The 14,124-nt window shown below is 43.5% G+C and overlaps 1 protein-coding gene across 1 annotated transcript in view; it reads left to right on the top strand.

Moving 5' to 3' along the window:
* Positions 1-2,021: 2,021 nt before the first annotated feature.
* LARP4B (La ribonucleoprotein 4B) overlaps positions 2,022-14,124 on the top strand; it is a 58,067-nt gene continuing 45,964 nt past the window's right edge. The window contains exon 1 of the mRNA XM_065627826.1: positions 2,022-2,366. The gene's annotated coding sequence lies outside the window, so the exon portion shown is untranslated. The remainder of the gene's footprint in view (positions 2,367-14,124) is intronic.

Here is a 14,124-nt window from a genome sequence, read left to right as displayed (position 1 = left end):
CCAGGTGTTGCACGGGGGTATGGCCTGGGGGAACACATGAAGACTCTATGTCTAGAGGGGTAAGTATCACAATTTTTGAGGCTCTTCTCAAAGTTATAATGGGGCTTATGATGTTCGAGAGCTTAAAATTAGACCTTTCTTTTTTTCCTTTTCTTGACAAGAACCGTTGTCTGCTGAAGAAGAGTTTGGCATTACAGAACAAAATTATATTGAGCTCCTTTATAAAATAAAAAAGAATTAGGAATAGCATTTTTTTCACCATTTTACACTTTTAAGTAATCATTTCTTTATACAGCAGCTGCACGGTGACCACTTAATGGATCAGTCATACTTCCTGAACTACTTGAGGTATCTTCTGTCCTAAATACCTACACTCAAAGCTAAGTTCTATTCCTTCTCCTAAGCAGCCCCTACCCTAAACATCATCCTTTGCTCAGGACTTCTTCAACTTACAAAAGGACAACTTTGTAAGGAAAAAACTTACTGAGGAAAACACCACCTGTGCTCACAGAAGCACTTGTTTGCCCAAGAATGAGCACTGAGACATGCTTCCCTCAGATGAACAGTAAAGCTTCACATCTGATAAGGCCTGACCTCAGGCAGTAGGATACGCTTTTTTGCCTCTACTAGCTAGGGATCTGGAACAACACAGCAACCCCAAAAACAGTTCCAAAGGATACTCGGGTGTCCTTAGAACAAGTCTTCTAAGTTAACTGCAGTACTGTCTCTATGGGAATATCTAGCAGATACCCTGAAGGCAGGAATATGACTCTTACCAGCAAGGATTAAAAGCAGGATCCAGAAGGCCCTACCTGGACTCATTCCTGAGATGTAAAGACAGGCAGCAATGCTCAGTGCAGATCATTGCCAGCTGGCTGTGAGGCGATGCGGTTTTGCCACGTTCGAGGTAGATGGCAAGCTGAGGACTGGGAACATCCTGGAAAATGATTCATTCTAGCATTCTTTCGCATTCTGAGAAGAAACCATATTTTCCATTTGCCTAATTTACTGCAGTCAAAATAACGATCCCTACTAAATAACTACAACTGTTTGATGTGTTTGGTTTTTGGTCAAACAAAAACCTCGTGAATCTCTTGGAATTCACCGCAGTTTTATAAAAGTGAAGATACACACTATTTCCCAACTTGGTAAACTGGGTCCCAGAAGTCATTAGTGTCCTACTGAGAGAACGCTCTCTTGCCTTTCATAACCCACACAAAACAGAAGGCTCATTCATGAAACATCCTTCTCCTAAAACCCCACTTATCACCTCCCTTTGAACCCACACCTACTCGGCTTTACTCCACAGAAGCTGCTGTATTAAGAGCTGGAATGTTCTGCGGCAGGGTCTGTAATTTGGGACATGCACCTGGATCCTCCCGTGGCTGCTGCGACAGCGTTTCACAAAGCCACCACACGCCCTAGGAAGCGCTCCTTGGGCAGGCAATGGTGAGCCGGCCGGGGACCGGCTGCTGGGCCCAATTCTGTCCCTCGTCCCCGTGGCCGGGAAGCCCCGTCCCGGAGCCGCGGGGAAGGTCTGTCAGGGCGCCTGGGGGAGGCCGGACCCTGCCCCAAGCCACACGGCGCGCACCGGGCCGGGAGGCGCCACTTGCCCGTCACCGGGGAAGCGACCGAGGCGACGGCGGGGCCGGCCCGGCCGGGAGGGGTCGGGAGAAGCCGGGGCGCCCGGGCGCTGGGAGCGGGAGGAGCCGCTGAGGGAAACGCCGCGCGCCGCCGGGAGGGGGCGGAGCCGCCGGGGAAGTCCCCGCCCTCTGGGCGGGGCTACGGCGAGCGCGAGGAGATAAACCGCCCCGGCTGGGCGGGCGGTGTCGGCCCGCCTCCGCGCGCTCATTCAGAGCGGGTGACGTCAGGCTCGTCACGTGCCGCCGCGCGTCACCCCGCGCGCGGGCCCCCTCCGCCAATCCGCGGGCGCTGGTGTCGGCCGAGCGCGCCGCTCCGCGCGGCGACGCCGGCCAATCCCTTCCGCCGGTGGAGGAGGGACTTCCGCCGGGAGCCGGAAGCGGGTCTCTCATGCGAGCGGGTGGTTGAGTCTCGGCTCGGAGACGTTTCGGGCCCCGGAGCCGCCGCCGCCGCCTCCTGCTCCTCCGCGCCGCTCTCCCCGCTGTGCTGCTGCCGCCTGCTCCTCCTCCCGGCCCCCGCCCCGCTCTCCGCTCTCCTCCTACTGGCATCTGGCGGCGGCGAGGCCCCGGCGGCGGCGGCGGCGGCGCAGCGAGAGGCCCCGGCGGTAGCGGAGAGGCCGGCAGGAGCGAGAGGCCCCGGCGCCGGCGGAGACCGACCCACCCCTGCCCGCCCGTCGTTTCCCCGTCGAGGCCCGGCCTGAGGGCGGCGGCGGCTGCCGGTGACAGGTGAGTGCGAGGGGCCGCCCGGGCCCGCGCCCTCCCGGCGGCGGCGCCCGCTCGGGCCGCTCCCCTCCCCCATCTCCCGCTGCGGGAGGCGATGGCGGAGCCGGAGGGCAGGAGACGCCCGCCCGCTCCGCCACCCCCCTCGCACCGGGGAGGCGGCCGGAGCCGCCATCTTCCCACCCGAGGCGGTTCCCGGGGGAGCGGCAGGAGGGAGGAGGAGGGATCCCGGCTCGGGGCCTCCATGGTGGGGGAGTAGGGCGAGTCGCCGGGCTGGGCCGCCGGGGCCGCTCCCGCACTGCGGCCTCGCGGAGCAGCGCTGGCCGCCCCGGCCCCGAGCGGTGTCCGGACAGCGGCCGGGTGAGCTTTGCCCCCCGCGCCGGGTCGGCGTTGCCGAGGATCTCCCCGCGGGTGGCGAGTGCGGTCGGCGGGGGGAAGGGAGAGCGGGGCGGGGGCAGCACCGGCCCGGCGGTGCCCCCCGGTCGTGCCCTCGGCGCGGGGGACCGGCAGCCGGGCCGGAGCGCCGGGCGGGCGCGGGCAGCAGCAGCCGGTGGGCGCGGGCGGGCGCGGGTCCGTGTCCGCAGCAGGCGAAGGGCCGGTGCGGGGACCGGCTGCGCTCGCAGGTTGGGCAGCCAGACTCGCAAAAGCAGCCGCCGTGCGAACGGGGTTTTGCCCGAAGGATTTTATTGTCGTTGGGCCTTCGCTGGCTGCTTCAGCCGAGTTGTTTTCACTCTCAATTTCAGTTTGTGCAGATGTTCCAAATTGCTACGTAGCTTTGTCCACAGTTTAAACCGATGTGTGCTTGCCAAACAATGTTGTAAAAGATTCCTGTGTGGCAGATAAGTATAATTATTTTTATTCTGCAGGTAAGGGAATTGAGGCAAAGTGGTTAAGACTTGCCTGTGGCCACAGAGAGAGCTGGTTTCAAAACCACTGTTTAAACTTGGGTCATGGTTGGGGTAAAACCATGGGAATTCTGGCTTCCGATCCTGCGTCTTGTCTCTGCCCTAGTTTTGTGGGCCTCTGTCTGAATATTTAGTAGAATTGGAGTAGGAATCTTTCTTAAGTATTACATCAGGATCGCTATGGAAAGGCTTTACCTTTTCATGTGGTTTAAGTTTCATGTCAAACTTACCTGGTTTTTAAGGATTGGATAAGTTTTCAAAGGTCAAAGCGTGTTGTGTTCTTTTTTAAACTTGCTGGGATTTCACAACTCCAGGATTTTGATTCTGATCTGTTAAGTTTTTATCAGTTGAACTTTCACTTATTTCCTGCTGACTTGTAAGCATTTCTTCAAGTTAATTCTTGAGATATGAAGCTAGTCAGCTTAATCGCTCTAGCTGTTAGAAGAACATTGATTAAAAAAAATATATTATATTTTGTAAGAAGTGAAAGGGAGGAGAAAAACTAGAGTGAGGCCTGATAAAGCATATACAGAAGACAGTGTGTATTTTATATGAAATGTCTACAGGAAACTTTATTCTTCTAGGTGTTGCCATTTAGATGCGTATACTATTTATATGGAAGCCAAAATTACTCTTATGTTTAATTGGTCTTACATTTTGAGAAAAAACAAACCTTATTGAAACTGAAATAAAAGGTTTGCATAAATTAATAGAAAACATTTGACCTTTTGGATGTTCCTAAATAAGTGATTGTATATTTTCATGGTATATAATTGGGCCTTTAATTGCACACAATGTTCTGGGTTAGATTGAGCTTTTTCCCTTATAATTATTTTGTGTTTTTTCAAGTGTTTACACACAATTGCCTTAAGGACATAAAAGTGTTAGAACAAGTGTGTTCTGCCTTGGTTGCTTTTTATGGCTTACTCTAATGCAAATACACACATGGAAAGGTATGGATGACTGATAGGTACATATATATATATATTGTTTACGTATATTGCTGGAACTTAAAACTGCTTCGGTACACAGCAAGATGGAAGATCTGGAACCGGAGGAAGCTGTGGGGACTTTGGGATTTGGAGGTTGTTTTATTTCTTTGAGACATGCGGTAGCCATGTAGGCAATTTCTGGCTCTGACATTTTACTTGATTAGAGTGAAATTAACTACTTTGTTTATTTTCCTGAAATGCAAAATAAATAGTTAGGTTTGTCTAATCTACATGTTCTGTGGAGATGTGTTGCTGCGTCTCTTATTAAGTCTCATATCTGGCAGTGACTTTGGCTTTAAATCAGTTGTTGAGCTTAATTGGCATGGTAATATAAACTCTTTGTTAAATATTTATTACATTGCCTCACAAAATGCACACGCTAGACACGGAAAAGGCATGTTTCTGGCCATGGTGCATGACAAATCTAAAGTGACAGCTGAAAGGTAGCAAGAAGGGAGTTATAAAGAACAAAGTAATTAGGTGTGGATGTGTTTCATCAGTTTAATTTTTTTAAACTAGATGGCTTTTTGGCCCTTCACGCTATTAATGTTTAATTCCATGGTGCCTCTATATATTAATCAGACATTCACATTCTCGTAAATTAACAGGTAAGGTACACAAATAGGCACGTAGAGCACTCGCTTTTTCTTTTCTTGTGCCTGTGTGGGATGGAGCAGGTTTTGTCAAGGGCAATGGCCTTATTGATCTTCTGGAAGAAGAGTGTTCTTGTCTGGGAGATGCTCCGTGAAGGAAGGTGCAAAGGTGGCTGCAGAGGTAGCTGACAAACGCAGTGGCGAGGAGGCTGTGGCTGGGCTGTTGCTGGCACAGAGGAAAAGGCTAAAGAGACCAGATGAATAAAGCAAAGAAACATTTTCAAGTCTGGAGGATATCAGGCTTTGGGAGTGGGATTTTGTGTGTGTGTGTACATGCACACAGGAGGAACTGTTGTGTGATGTAAGTGTTGTAAAAAATGTGGTTTACATAGCATTCTGTCCTTTTAAGTATTTACTAGCAAAATGACATTTTTAGACAACAGGTTTATGTAACTCTTAGATAAAACTGTGGAAAACAGGTTTTGGCTGCATTTATTCCTGTCAGTAGTCAGTGATATTAACCTGAGTGTTGCCAGCCTCTTGTATTTGCATTCAGAATGGGCACACAGGTAGGAGCAGGAAAGGAAGGAGATTACAAAATAGGAGGTTGTAAGGAAGAAAATTAACTCCTCCCCCTGAAGTTTTGTAAGAGGCAATAGTATGTGGAGAACTGTGTAGATGATGAGTAAAAACTACTCCTGTACTAAAGGCCTCAGAAAGGTATTTGAACAATGTTGTTCCCAAAGCAAAGCATATGCATGTTGAATCTAATACTATCATTTTAGTCTATATAAAACAAGATCTAGACAAGTGGATCTCACCACATAAACCATTAAATTAGGAAGAGAATGTGATGTAAAACAAACTTTGAAATAATTCTAGTTTAATGTGATACCTCAAAAAGGAGAAAGCATGCACACACACAGACACCCTCTTCCCCCCTGAACTGGTAATATGCTTTATCAAAGGTACCAGTTGAAAATGTTAATACAGTTGTAAGCTAATGCTTAGGGAAGTTCTCTTTTCTTTTCCTATGTATTAATTCCTCTGCGCTAAACTCAAGGCAAGCTAGCGTGTCATAAGAGTCAAGCAGGAAAACAGAATACCTCTGAAGCACTTTATCTGAATATTAAACCTGGTGATATCTCACCTGGTTAGTAAAAATAGTTTGATGTTGTAAATACTAGATAATTGAAGAAGACCTATTGCTGTTCTAATGGTCTATTTCTTTTTCTTAAAGAGATGCTGGCTTTGACTGGCTCATGATAAAAATTTCTCTAAAACCAGGAAGTTTGAGGAACTTGTTAGAAATGGGAGACTACAAGTTGATTTCTGTATCACCCATTCATTTAACTTAATCTAGCCAAAGTAGCGCAAGAGAGAAACAAATTCTATTAATTGGTTCATAACTGGTATTTCTCAAGTTTTGGTGATGTGATGGAGACAAGGATTTATAATCTTTTTTTTTTCATTGGTCTTTCATGTTTCTGTGTTGCTGTTATGTACCTTTTCTAAAGGGGGATGCCCTCCCCTCTGTGAGGGAGCTGGTGCCACACAGTAATACCTGCAGACAACAGAGGTGCTCTGGAGTACTTAAATGAGGTGTGACTGTAATACAGCATAATTGTGCGATTAGGATGGCCATGGTAGTGTTCATTCTGTGATGTGTGCTGCTGCAGGTATTTGGTGTCTGGCTATGTGTTTCAGGAACAGCAATTAACTCCAAAATTGGAAGTCTGACGGGGTTACTAATATGTGGCTAGCTACTTGGCTTCGAACATTGTAGAGAATTGGGGGAATGCTGTTTTGACGCCCTGATGAATCACCAATTTCTTTGAGCCTTAATCTTTTCGAACACTCGTTTACCATGGAGGGCTGGGCTATGCATATTCTGGATCCTGTCAGTCCAGCTCCTTAATAGGTTGTTGAATGATGTAATACAAAAGGAATCATTCGTTCATAAGCTGAATGGATTGCCGCCTCTGCACTTCCAGCGGCTCTGTTGTTATTCGCATAAGGCTGTTGGCACGTAAGGAGCCGGTGTCCCTGAGAGTGTGTCCTACAGTGAAGGTTTGTTCTGGATTGCCCTTGTGGCCATCTAGAGTTCATAGGTAGCTGCACTTCTGTGTATGTGGCTTTAAGGTTGTAGTAGCTATACACAGCTTTTAGTTCTGGACCATTGCACATGTAGATTCATAGAAACAGAGATGCCTATAGATACATGTAGACGTCTGTCTGGCATGGTAGCTTATGGTCAATTAGACCCAGAATCACTTTATCTGTTGGGGACTCCTTCCTGAAATGATGGTATTGCTTTCAGTATTGAAAACAGCAAACACTGGCAATACAGACTTGGGAAATTACACCTTCAGATGCCATCAGTAGTTCACATGGGACTTGCTCAGGAATATGTTGAGTTTTGGGTGTAGTTGTAAAACATAGTTATTTTGTCTAAAGCTTACACTGGCCATTTTGCAAGTCTAAATACTGTATCACTGCATATTGCTTTTAGATTTCCTATGTTTTCTTGCACAAGTAGCAGAACAGTATTTTCCCTTCGCTTAGATTAATTCTCCCTCAACTTCATACTGGCTCTTCCCTGCTACCTTCTGGAAATAAGCAACAATTATGAATATTGTTTATTGATGGTATTTGTAAGGCAGACTATCATCTGTAACAGTAATGGAGTTACAAACTTACTTTTAAAAACTGCAAATTTCTCTTATTCCATTGAAGTGTTTCTCTGCATTTCTTGGCAGACCTAACATTCTGCAGCCTATTTTCAAGTATTTTGTAATCATAGGATGCCAGTGATCTGACAGGGAATCTTGAGAAACGAAATATTAGTTAAATAGGAATTATGTTGAGGGGAGAAAAATATTTAACCATTTGGTAAATCTCACTTGCTGGAAACTTAGTGGAATGCTTCAGAAGCTTTACAATGAAGTCTCTTGGCAGCTTTATGGTTTTGGTCAGTGTTGGTATCCATAAGCATATTTTCACAGGTTGTGATGGTGTTGCAGGTGCCCCACAGCAGGGTCTGACTGTTGATCAAACAAGGAACTGATGAATCAACAGGCCAATGTCCAGAGTAGTTTGCTTTTTCATACCCTGGTGCTGAAGGGTTATGCTCAACTGTTTTCATGTATCCTATGGTTTCTGATTCTTGTTCTAGTAATTAGAAAAATAGAGCAAAAGTGAAGAATGCATCGGGGCATGGTTACTTTAAGTGCTGAGGACCAAAGCTTATGAAATAGCTATGTATATGTGCAGAATTTACAATCTTATCTCGGAGTTTCTTTCCCATTCAATGTTGTTGCTGGCTGACAGATAGAGATGGAAAATGGTCAACATGTTGCTGTTTAAAGCAGCAAGGCAAACAATTTGGGCAAAATATCATTGCCAGCATTGTCATGTCTCCAAGATCTTGGATTTGTGTCCCTGTTCCTGTTTAAAGCTTGTTGCCCAATTCTTGACAATAGATGTCTAAAAGGCTTGTTTTATAAAGAAGGGAGGGGGACCCTTTTTTTTATGAACATGTTGCAGCTTAACTTATAATCTATTTTATTATTATTATAATCTTCTGTTTCTTAACTAACATTGTATATTTTATCTGCCTGGATTCTATCTATCAGTAGAATTTTTAAGAGGGTCTGTGCCCAGTTACTTTGGCTTTCAAGGGAGAATTACTGTCCTTAAATCCAAGCTTAAATATTGGAACAGTCCATCCTTTAACAGCAAGTCAAAACCTGAATTACCAGTACTTTTGATTACAGGGATACTCTGAAAAGGTGGGGTGCTCTGTGAACAAATGTGCACCCTGTAAGTGATAGTCTTTCATAGTGTTTTAAAAGTAAGCAAGAGTTGCTTCTGATTTCACTGGATCTTGTAATGGTGGCTTTTTTAAAAGAGGAAGTAATGCTAAAATGACTGGATGATTTGGGTTAAGGTCTATTTTTGGCAAAGAGGTTAATGAAATAATCATTGGCAAAAAAAATTAGTTTCCTTTTCTTATTACGAAACCTTGAAGTTAAATGATGCTTCTTCTGTAAGAAGTTTAATTTCACTTTAGATTTGGTCCTGAACATGTTTCAAAACTTTAAATAACGTATTTTAGGCAAATGTATGCTTTTCAAGTCATCTGAAAAAAAAGAGACCAAAAATGAAACCTCAGGTTCATCCTAGACTGTTTTGCAGAACAATAGTAATATAGTCTTTGTGTAGTGAAGGATTATGGTATACATTTGTGTTGGAAGGACACTTGTCATTGTACTTTTTCATTTATCACTGTAATTATCAACATCTTATTTGGTTCTGCACATGCCCCTCACCTGGACTTTACATTGGTGTAGAGCCTTTTCTCCCTCACTTGTCTCAGAGCTGTTCTGACTGAAGATGTTGTCCAGCAGCACTGAACAGCTGTCCCATTAGTCTGCATCATATCTTCCCAGAATTCTAGTTCTGCTTGTGTTTGTATTTGATATCCTTGGTGTAAGCTTTCTGCTTCTCTGAATTAGGTGCTTATTGTGTGGTCTGATAATGTAGCAAATTGGCGATGTGTGTGTCTTAAAGAATAATTCAAAGCACTAAAAATAAAGTGTCCTAGAAGTTCCTAATACAGTTTTTGACCTCCTCTTGCTTAAGCACAGCTTTGATTGCAGTCTCGAAACGTGGGATCCAAACAACAGCAATATTCTAAGATGATAAGCCTATTACGACCTGTTAAAGAACGTCAGACTTCTAACCTTACCTTCAGAACTGCCCTAAATATTAACCTTACAGCTTTAAATGATGCTTTTAGTCTTGTCTTTAATCAGAAAATACTGCATTCTATTCTGCTGCATTTTTCTGTAGAAGATGTTGTCCATAAAATTCTGGCCAGCAGAGCTGGGTTAGTTATTTCCTTGGCTTTTGTGAACCGTACTGCCTGGAGTCCCAGGCAGCATCATCGGTGTGCATTGGCCTTGTTCTGGTTAGCGAGGAGGGGAGTGTGCAGAAAACTTCCAGATGGTACTGGTAAATCGGAAGGAGGAACATTCAGTAATTGAAACAAGGAAGTTGTTTTTCCCAGCATTGCTAAACTCAAGCTTTTCATGCACAAACTTTAACTTGTTCCTCTAAGCAAGTGCTAAAGCTGCTGGTACTTTGTCATGCATTGTCTTTTGAAGACTTGGTGTTTCTTTGAAGAACTGGGAAAGGCCAAATAGGCCATCACTAGCTTTAAAAACTTGAAGCAGCTAGTAAAATATTGTAGAACTTGCAGTTGTCTTGTGAAATAAACATAATTTATAAAGTGACAGGTCTGTTTGCCGAAGGACTGGCATGCTAAGATGCTGATGAGCCCATCAGCCAGCAAAGTTCGGTATCTTTTCTAGTTTTCACTCCAAGACAGGTATCAGTTCTAGTCTTAAAATGAAAACCGCTTCATATGATGACAGTGCAACAGTTTCTTTAAACTTCACTTCTCTGTGTGAATTCTCAGCATACTTAATTGTTGCTTCCTTCAGCAGTGCAATAGGAAGATTAATCTCTGACTTCCCTTCAATGGATACTTTAATGCAGCAGTGTCGAACTCATTTTCGCTGGGGGCCGCATCAGCCTCGCAGTTGCCTTTACAGGGCCAAATATAATTTTAGGACTGGATAAATGTAACTACTCTTATATTTAAACTGTCCTAAAATGACATTTGGCCCTTTGGAGGCAACTGTGAGGCTGATGTGGCCCCCAGTGAAAATGTTTGACACCCCTGCTTTAAATAAAAGCAAACCCCAAAGAACCCCTTGGTTAAATGGGAGCAAGCCAGCCATGTGGGGAGGGAAGGGGAACAAGGAAAATATATTATGTAAGATATTATCCTTGCATAATAATTCCTCATGTGTGCATGAGTTCAGGGAAGATGTGATAAAATGAGACAGACTTAGTATCCAGAGTGCCAAAATAAACTCACCTGCTGGAAATAAGATGTGTGTCAAAAGGACAAACTGTAGTTATAGGAAAAAAATTACTGAGAAGTTTTTCACATGGCTTTTTCTGATGGCTATGTTAATGTCTTCATGTGGTGTCTTGGTTGGCTATGGGAAGAAGTAATATAGGCTGAAGATAGGTGGAAGCTTTTGAAAAGTCTCCCTTATTTTAAATAAATCAGAGTTTAAGTTACCAACTAGTGTTCTGAAAATGTATATTTAAAAATAGTACAGAAATGATCAATATTTTGTGAAATCCATAGTCATTAGTACTAATAAGTATCACCTCCTGCCCCATCCACTTCAGGGCAAGCTTTAATTTTCCTTCCAATTCGGTTTACTGCTTTTAGTCAATTGTGTCTTGGTCTTTAGCTTTGTGTGTACAGAGGTGTTGTGCAATTGTTAACTCCTGTGGTCAGTGCAGACAAGCAATATGGATGATGAGAGCTGTTGATGAATTATGTAAGTTATGCATTTGATGGTGCTAAACTTCTGAAATGGATTTTTGTAGTGAATTCTTAATGTTTGCATTTGGTAAAAAATTAACTTACGCATCAGTGAACAGTATTTGACATTAAATATTGGTATTACATTAAAAGCCTAGAATAGTCTCCCAACTAATTTGTAGGTATAAAGATATCTGAAGTTATTGATAAGCTTTGACTTTCAGAGAATAATTCAATTAGCCTATAAAATATCACACTAAAGTGTCTAGAGTTAATATTTGTGTAGTTTGTAGACAATTTTAGCAGTTAAAATTACGTATATTAGTAAAAATGCCAGCACTTTTATCTGTATTACCTCAGCTTTGATTTGTATTTGCAGATCAGAATCCCACTACACTGGACACTGTGCAAGCAGAGACTGTTGCCTTGTAGCTTAGTCAAGTGTAACAGGTAAATGCAGGTGGATGGAAGTGTTACAAGAAATTAATGTGAGCAGAGGGTTAGTATAGTATATGCCTGTACTCAGTTTTTTTAAAGTGATTAATTTAAAAAAGTCTTGCAGAAGGAGCGAGCTTCCATCACGTTCTACAGTTTGTTAAAACATAGTAGGCAAAACTTTTTTTTTTAATACTTGGCCATTACTTAGGCTGGCTGTTTTAGAGGATTATGTGCAAAGTTGGTCCCCCTCTGCAGCTGGGCACATTTAACATCTGTAGCCTCTATTACACAGCCTGGAAGCAGAGGCAGGTGTGCAGTGCTGTGCAGGGTGTGAGGTCTGGGACTTGAAGCTTGTCCTTCTGTAGATACTTGGACACCTGGTTGCCCTGTGTCCAGCCTTGACTGGTGCTCTGTTTTCAATGTGAAGGAGCGGTGGTTTGCGTTGACCTGTTCTTTCACTCTTTGAATCAGTACAGGCATTCTGCTGGGATTTCTCTCGTGAAAGTCCTGTAAGTCTGTTACTGTTGTCTTTATTTCCTTCTCTCTTTTGCAGTAGGAGCTACTTGTCATGCTTTGTAGGCACAAGTGATAGCAGCAGAGTGACATGGACTTGACCTGTTGAGTTTCACGGAGAACCGCAGTGCTGGGTTGGCACTGATCTGCTGCTGCTGGTTTCCAAGAGAACAAGAAAGAAGATTAATGGCATCAGTTGTTCAACTTGGGTCCTCTCTCCTCTACTGCTCTTCTGGTGGTCCCAGAAGTAAAGTGTGTCACACTTTATTCCGATTCTGTCCTTGCTGGTGATGTTTTCTGTCCTGGAAAAATACACACCTGGGCTGGGAGGTAGGGATGAGGTTGAATGCTTATGATCTTAACTGAGAGCAAATGTTGGATTATTTTAGTGCAAAATCATCATACTTTGAGGTACTTGCCCAATGTACTTGAGTGGCAAATTCCTAATCTCTTTCCTGAGAAGAGACCTTTTTCCTCCGGTGTGAGATGCTTTCTGTCTTTTGTATGCCTTGGTAATGAATGTAGAATTTGTGGTTCTACATTCAACTAGATAAAACAACTTTTCAAGAGAGTATGGGGCTGTGGAGAATTATGGTCATAGATGCTATATGTTAAGGTAGCATTTCACCTTTCATCTCAGGATTGTCCTGGTTTGGCTGCGCTGCTGACAACTTTAAATAACTCTGCCATTTGATGGCTTGTTTAGATAATGCACAAATGGTTGATTTTAATTAACAGTTTGGTACTTTTTGAAATCATCATCTGATGAAAGAATATTTTATCTGTCGTGATAGTTATAAAAGAAATTAAATATGCATCTTTATGGATAACCTGCAGGGTGTGTGCTATTAGTCCTCTTAGAGTGAGGAAAACAAGCTTGTGGCTTTGTCATGGATGTGCTACATGGAACAACCCCTGTTAATTAATGAGTTGGGTTTCTTAATGCTATGTGCTTCAGCCTGCAGTCAGGAGAGCGCTGCTTCAGGTTTGAAAGCTGGGAACAAGCTGTAAGCAAACTGCTCATGACACAATCACACTTGTCTTCAAGGCACATGATACTCTTATCAAGCACAAAAATTTCTTCCCACTGGGTTATTCCTGTCTCGGTAGGCACTCCTGGCATTCATTAATGGTATGATTTTTTTAGCTTATATGCTGTTAAACATCTGGTGCATTGCATCACTGAGGAGGATGTGATCCACAGGCTTAGTCTGTTTCTTGAATGATGTTTCAGTGTGCATCAGATAGTACCTGTGTGTAAAACTTGTCGTCTTGGTGTGCAAGAGGACTGTGGAAATTCTATGAGAGACCTTTCTGTATAGTGAAAAGATTTCCTTTTATTTTAAGCATATATATTTAAAATACAATGCTTAAAAGGCTGGACTTAAAGATAATCAGGATTATTGGTTGGTAGGAGTCATCCTGTTGTCTTCTGTGTACTATCAAGATCTTTCTTTTCCTGTTGTTTGAGATTGGGTGAGTGAATAAGGATGTAACTTTATGCCCTTCCCATTTTTCTTGCTCTTGACCAAAAGACTTTTTCGTATACCTCTGTACCGAGTGCTTATTTACCACTATCAGGTTTCCGTGGTATTTTACCACCTTTGTTTACTAACTTATTGCTTGGTGTCTCTTGGACAACTAATTACTCTTAACGATCTGAATTTCTAGACTTGCGGAGTAATCAGTTCTGGTGTGTGGTTCCATCATGTGTGTTTGTGTGTGAGCTGGAAAGCTCCATAAATGGAGTTGCAAATTGCTTGTGAAACCCTAGTGCAGAAATGTTTCATTAAATAAGAAAATGCAGCGTTCTGTTGAAACAGCAAGGTTTGCTGTTTCTCTTAATCTCAGCCATTCTTAGAGAATGTTTGAAGAGATAATTAATAAATTGCTGAACAGTTTTGGATGCTATCA

This window comes from Caloenas nicobarica, chromosome 2 (assembly GCF_036013445.1).
Source record: "Caloenas nicobarica isolate bCalNic1 chromosome 2, bCalNic1.hap1, whole genome shotgun sequence".
Classification (NCBI taxonomy): domain Eukaryota; kingdom Metazoa; phylum Chordata; class Aves; order Columbiformes; family Columbidae; genus Caloenas; species Caloenas nicobarica.
This window is presented reverse-complemented; position numbering and strand designations above follow the sequence as displayed.